This window comes from Arachis hypogaea, chromosome 20 (assembly GCF_003086295.3).
Source record: "Arachis hypogaea cultivar Tifrunner chromosome 20, arahy.Tifrunner.gnm2.J5K5, whole genome shotgun sequence".
Classification (NCBI taxonomy): Eukaryota; Viridiplantae; Streptophyta; class Magnoliopsida; order Fabales; family Fabaceae; genus Arachis; species Arachis hypogaea.
Window position 1 is genome coordinate 87,836,881 of NC_092055.1, and position 6,446 is coordinate 87,843,326.

Consider the following 6,446-nt stretch of genomic DNA (forward strand, 5'->3'; position numbering starts at 1 on the left):
TCAATATTTTGTTCTGAGCCAATATGGCATTCAGAGTATCAATTTCAAGAACTCCTTTCTTCATAGGCGTCCCATTACTCACAGGATTCCTCTCAGAAGTGTACATGAACTGGTTATTAGCAACCATGTCAATGAGTTCTTGAGCTTCTGCAGGCGTTTTCTTTAGGTGAATGGATCCACCTGCAGAAGTATCCAATGACATCTTAGCCAATTCAGATAGACCATCATAGAATATATCCAGGATGGTCCATTCTGAAAGCATGTCAGAAGGACACTTTTTGGTCAGTTGCTTGTATCTTTCCCAAGCTTCATAGAGGGATTCACCATCTTTCTGTCTGAAGGATTGAACATCCACTCTAAGCTTGCTCAGCTTTTGAGGAGGAAATAACTTAGCTAAGAAAGCCATGACCAGCTTGTCCCAAGAGTTCAGGCTATCTCTGGGTTGAGAGTCCAGCCACACTCTAGCTCTGTCTCTTACAGCAAAAGGGAAAAGCATAAGCCTGTAGACTTTAGGATCTACTCCATTAGTCTTAACAGTATCACATATCTGCAAGAATTCAGTTAAGAACTGAAAAGGATCTTCAGATGGAAGTCCATGAAACTTGCAATTCTGCTGCATCCGAGAAACTAGCTGAGGTTTCAGCTCAAAGTTGTTTGCTCCAATGGCAGAAATGGAGATGCTTCTTCCATGTAAATTGGAATTAGGTGCAGTAAAGTCACCAAGCATTCTCCTTGCATTATTGTTGTTGGGTTCGGCTGCCATCTCCTTTACTTATTCGAAATTTTCAATAAGGTTGTCTCTGGATTGTTGTAATTTAGCTTCTCTTAGTTTCCTCTTCAGAGTCCTTTCAGGTTCTGGATCAGCTTCAACAAGAATGCCTTTTTCCTTGTTCCTGCTCATAAGAAAGAGAAGAGAACAAGAAAAGAAGAGGAATCCTCTATGTCACAGTAAAGAGGTTCCTTATTGTTAGTAGAAGAAGAAAAGGAATAGGGGTGAAGAAGAATAAAGAATCCAAACACAAGGGTAAGGATAGGAGCAGTGATGTGAGATGAAGAGAAGTGTTAGTAGATGAATAAATAAATAGAAGGAGATGAGGGAGAAGGATTTTCAAAAATTATTTTTGAAAAAGGGTTAGTGATTTTCGAAAATAGTTTTTGAAGAAGGTTAGTAATTTTCGAAAATTAAAATCAAAAATTAAAATAATTAGTTAATTAAAAAGAATTTTTGAAAAAGAGGGAAGATATTTCGAAAATTAGAGAGAGAGAGTTAGTTAGGTAGTTTTGAAAAAGATAAGAAACAAACAAAAAGTTAGTTAGTTTTTGAAAAGATAAACAAACAAATTTTTGAAAAGATAAGAAGTTAGGAAGTTAGAAAAGATATTTTGAAATCAAATTTTTGAAAAAGATAAGATAAGAAGATATTTTTGAAAAGATATGATTTAAATTAGTTTTTGAAAAAGATTTGATTTTTAAAATCACAATTAATGACTTGATTCACAAGAAATCACAAGATGTGATTCTAGAACTCAAATTTTGAATCTTTCTTAACAAGCAAGTAACAAACTTGAAATTTTTGAATCAAAACATTAGTTGATGATGTTATTTTCGAAAATTAGGAGGTAGAGATAAGAAAAAGATTTTTGAAAAATATTTTTAAAATTTTCAAAATTAACTAAGAAAAATGAAAAAGATTTGATTTTTGAAAAAGATTTTGAAAAAGATAAGATTTTTAAATTGAAAATTTGATTTGACTCATAAGAAACAACTAGATTTTAAAAATTTTTTAAAAAGTCAAATCTAATTTTCGAAATTTTAAGAGAGAAAAAGGGAAACATATTTTTTTTGATTTTTTGAATTTTTATGATGAGAGAGAAAAACACTAAAAAAGACTCAATGCATGAAAATTTTGGATCAAAGTATGTGATGAATGCAAGAACACTATGAATGTCAAGATGAACACCAAGAACACTTTGAATGTCAAGATGAATCATCAAGAACTTATTTTTGAAAATTTTTATATGCAAAGAAAACATGCAAGACACCAAACTTAGAAATCTTTCATGCTTAGACTCTATGGATGCAAGAATGCATATGAAAAAGAAGAAAAGACACATAACATGAAAACATCAAGATCAAACAAGAAGACTTACCAAGAATAACTTGAAGATCATGAAGAACACTATGAATGCATGAATTTTTCGAAAAATGCAAGATGAATATGCAATTGACACCAAACTTAAAATCTGACTCAAGACTCACACAAGAAACACAAAATATTTTTTGGTTTTTATGATTTTCTAAATTTTTTTTGGTATTTTCGAAAATTATTTTGAAAAAGAAAAAAATAAGGATTCCAAAATTTTTAATATGAATTCCAGGAATCTTATGCTCTTTAGTCTAAAGCTCCAATCAAAGGGTCAGGCATGGCTTAATATCCTGCCAAGCTTTAGTATGTAACTCAGAAATGACACGCCTAACATGCCCTATCCAGAAGAATTAGACATGGCTTTACAGCCAGCCAGGCTTCAACATGCTTCATGAAACACTAGAATTCATTCTTAAAAATTCTGAAAAAATATATTTTTGAAAACATTTTTTTTTCGAAAACGGATGAGAAATTTTTGAAAGATTTTTGAAAAAAAATTTTTTTGAAGATAAAACAAAAACAAAATTACCTAATCTGAGCAACAAGATGAACCGTCAGTTGTCCAAACTCGAACAATCCCCAGCAACGGCGCCAAAAACTTGGTGCACGAAATTGTGATCATCAATGGCGCCATCAACATGGTACGCTCAATTGTAATCTCAACTTTTTATCACAACTTCGCACAACTAACCAGCAAGTGCACTGGGTCGTCCAAGTAATAAACATTACGCGAGTAAGGGTCGATCCCACGGAGATTGTTGGTATGAAGCAAGCTATGGTCATCTTGTAAATCTGAGTCAGGCTGATATAGACTGGTTATGGAGTTTTCGAATATTAATAATAAAATAGGGATAGAAATACTTATGTAAATCCTTGGTGAGAATTTCAGATAAATGCATGGAGATGCTTTCGTCCCTCTAAATCTCTGCTTTCCTACTTTCTTCATCCAATCAGTCTTACTCCTTTCTATGGCTGGCTTTATTTAAGGACATCACCGTTGTCAATGGCTACTTTTGATCCTCTCTGGAAAATGGTCCGATGCGCTGTCACTGCATAGCTAATCGTCTGGAGGCGACATCCTTGCCAATGGCTGCATCCTATCCTCTTGTGAAAATGGTCCAAATGCTCTGTCATAGCACGGCTAATCATCTGATGTTCTCGATCATACTGGAATAGGATTTACCGTCCTTTTGCGTCTGTCACTACGCCCAGTACTCGCGAGTTTGAAGCTCGTCACAGTCATTCAATCCCTAAATCCTACTCGGAATACCACAGACAAGGTTTAGACTTTCCGGATTCTCATGAATGCCGCCATCATTCTAGCTTACACGACGAAAATTCTGATTAAGAGATCTAAGAGATACTCATTCAATCTAAGGTAGAACAGAAGTGGTTGTCAGGCACACGTTCATAAGGAATGATGATGATTGTCATGTTCATCACATTCAGGTTGAAGTGCGAATGAATATCTTAGAAGCGGAATAAGTTGAATTGAATAGAAAAACAGTAGTACTTTGCATTAATCTTTGAGGAACAGCAGAGCTCCACACCTTAATCTACGGAGTGTAGAAACTCTACCGTTGAAAATACATAAGTGAATGGTCTAGGCATGGCCGAATGGCCAGCCCCCCTGATCTAAGAACCAGACGTCCAAAGATGTTCCAAAGATCTCTAATACAATAGTAAAAAGTCCTATTTATAATAAACTAGCTACTAGGGTTTACAAAAGTAAGTAATTGATGCATAAATCCACTTCCGGGGCCCACTTGGTGTGTGCTTGGGCTGAGCTTGAATGTTACACGTGCAGAGGCTCTTTCTGGAGTTGAACGCCAGGTTGTAACGTATTTCTGGCGTTCAACTCTGGTTTGTGACTTGTTTCTGGCGTTTAACTCCAGACAGCAGCGTAGAACTGGCGTTCAACGCCCTTTTATGTCGTCTAAACGCGTTCAAAGTATAGACTATTATACATTGCTGGAAAGCCCTAGATGTCTACTTTCCAACGCAATTGGAAGCGCGCCATGCTGAGTTTTTTAGCTCCAGAAAATCCACTTTTAGTGCAGGGAGGTCAGAATCCAACAGCATCAGCAGTCCTTCTTCAACCTCTGAATCTGATTTTTGCTCAAGTCCCTCAATTTCAGCCAGAAAATACCTGAAATCACAGAAAAACACACAAACTCATAGTAAAGTCCAGAAATGTGAATTTAACATAAAAACTAATAAAAACATCCCTAAAAGTAACTAGATTCTACTAAAAACATACTAAAAACAATGCCAAAAAGCGTATAAATTATTCGCCCATCAAATCTCCACTGTCTCCTCTCAATGCGGGGCTCCACGAAATTAGCAAAGTGTGTTGGAACAATGAGTAGGGGCTCATTGTTGTAGTTTCTCTCAGCCAGGATGGGGAACATTTGCTCACAGTAATGGTTAGTGAACCATGCAGAGTCCCTAACAGGGAACGCCTTTTCTGCCTCATCAACTTTGATTATCCGCTTCACCGGCTTCATGGGTGGCTTAACGCTTGTAGTGGGTTGTGCCTTAGCCACAGTTCTTTTAGTGCCTTTCCTTGCCGGTGTCTTGTCAATAGCCTTCTCTTTTCCTTTCTTGGTACCCATCCTAAGGAAGAATGTTAAATATAGAGTACCAAAAACCGGAAGGAAGAAATTCCAAGTGATAATGAATGTCAAAAAAAAGATAATTACTTAAATACATGGTAGCTACAACATGTAGGTAAGACATCAATTAGGATCATAAAGGCAGGTCATAACAACAAGATGCAAGAGGGTTTATGGCATGCAATTAAGAGGCATGAGAAGCATAACTCAAGCATCAAATTGAACAAGAAGTATCACATGGAAGAAAAGAGTGAGTACTTTTATGATGACAATTGTGAATGATAATCCCAATACATGTGGAATGAAAGTGTTGTTAAAAATGGGCATTAAAGTAGTAAGACAATAGTATAAAAGAATTCAAAATGCCATGTTGGCTTTTTCACAAACACTTGGTGTTCAAGTGAAAATAGGAATGAAAATAAGTAATCCAAGTGTATATGAGATCCATGTCAATTATCAAATTACTCCTCATAATATCCACAAGCTCAAATATAATAAAATAATACCCAAATAAGGCTCCAACACCAACATAAAAATGCATGGAAAAGGAAAGAAAAAGAAACCAAAAATAAGTAAGCTAAGATAAAATTTAGAAGAAAGAAAAATAATTAAATGCAATAATTAAATGAAGAATGAAATAGTAAAGGAAAGAAAGAAAAGAAACCTGATAAAGAAGATGAAGAGAGGAAGAAGAAAGAAGTAGGAAGTAGGAAGTAAGAAGTAAGAAGTAAGAAGTAAGAAGTAAGAAGTGGGAAGTGGGAAGGAAGAAAGAAGAAAGAAGAAAGAAGAAAGAATTAGGATTGAGAGAGAATTAGGATTGGGAGGGAAAAATTGAAATCTGGGCGGCGTACTGTGTAAGTGAGGCGGCGCATACGGCACGCATACGCGTGGGTTGCGCAAATTGGATAGTGACGCATAAGCATCTAGCACACGTACTTGTGCTCTGGATTGTGCTAGTGGCACGAGACCAGTCCCGTGATGAGCGGATAATTTATACCCTTTTTGGCAATCTTTTTACATGGTTTTTAATATGTTTTAGTTACTTTTTATTATATTTTTATTATTTTTTATGAAAAAATCACATTTCTGGACTTTACTATGAGTTTGTGTGTTTTTCTGTAATTTAAGGTATTTTCTGGCTGAAATTGAGGGACCTGAGCAAAAATCTGATTCAGAGGTTGAAAAAGGACTGTAGATGCTGTTGGATTCTGACCCTCCTGCACTCGAAGTAGAGTTTTTGGAGTTACAGAAGCCCAATTGGCTCGCTCTCAATTGCGTTGAAACGTAGACATCCTGGGCTTTCCAGCAATATATAATAGTCCATACTTTTCTTGAGATTTGATGGCCCAAACTAGCACCCAAGCTGGCGTTTAACTTCAGGAACAGCCTATGCACGTGTAAATCTCAATGCTCAGCCCAAGCACACACCAAGTGGGCCCCGGAAGTGGATTTCTACACTATCTACACTTAGTTACTCATTTTCTGTAAACCTAAGTTACTAGTTTAGTATAAATAGAACTTTTTATTATTGTATTTACAGACTTTACCATCTTTATACTTGGATGCTGTTGTTCACGTTTGGAGGCTGGCCTCACGGCCATGCCTAGACCTCTTTCACTTATATATTTTCCACAGTGGAGTTTCTACACCTCATAGATTAAGGTGTGGAGCTCTGCTGTTCTTCA

At 36.1% G+C, this 6,446-nt stretch overlaps 1 non-coding gene across 1 annotated transcript; it reads left to right on the forward strand.

The window, feature by feature from the left end:
• The first annotated feature begins 256 nt into the window (after window positions 1–256).
• On the forward strand, window positions 257–364 carry LOC112787464 (small nucleolar RNA R71). The gene has a single exon (XR_003194877.1). It is a non-coding gene; the product is annotated as a small nucleolar RNA R71 (small nucleolar RNA).
• Window positions 365–6,446: the final 6,082 nt, after the last annotated feature.